Genomic DNA, 410 nt, shown 5'->3' with positions numbered 1-410 from the left:
ACAGTCGACTCCGACCGACTCCGACTCTGACTCCGACTTCGCCTTCGCAACCCCGTTTATAATAGTTTCAGCGGTCAAAATGATTCACATGTCGAAAGGTTACCTATAACATGAATAAGACCTTATACCTAGAGGTCGGTGACCTTCCCGTGTTTGTTTATCTGTATGAGCCTTAGCTTTTCGGGATAAAAGGTTGATGCAAGCATTTGCTGATTCGACAAAATTCACAAACTATGCGTACCTATATGTACAATGTACCTACACGAAGATAACATTTAAACCAAGACCGTATAGGTATGCGCAATGTACAAATGTCGCATAAATGTGTTTCGTTGTAACGCGCGACAAAAATAAAATAAGCACGCGGCGGACGTACAAAATGATGAGCACGCTTCGCATTATTTCGATGA

This window comes from Amphibalanus amphitrite, unplaced genomic scaffold, assembly GCF_019059575.1.
Source record: "Amphibalanus amphitrite isolate SeventyFive unplaced genomic scaffold, NRLGWU_Aamphi_draft 000286F_arrow, whole genome shotgun sequence".
In the NCBI taxonomy this organism is placed as follows: Eukaryota; Metazoa; Arthropoda; class Thecostraca; order Balanomorpha; family Balanidae; genus Amphibalanus; species Amphibalanus amphitrite.
The sequence above is the reverse complement of the archived record's forward strand: the minus strand, read 5'-3'. Positions refer to the sequence as shown.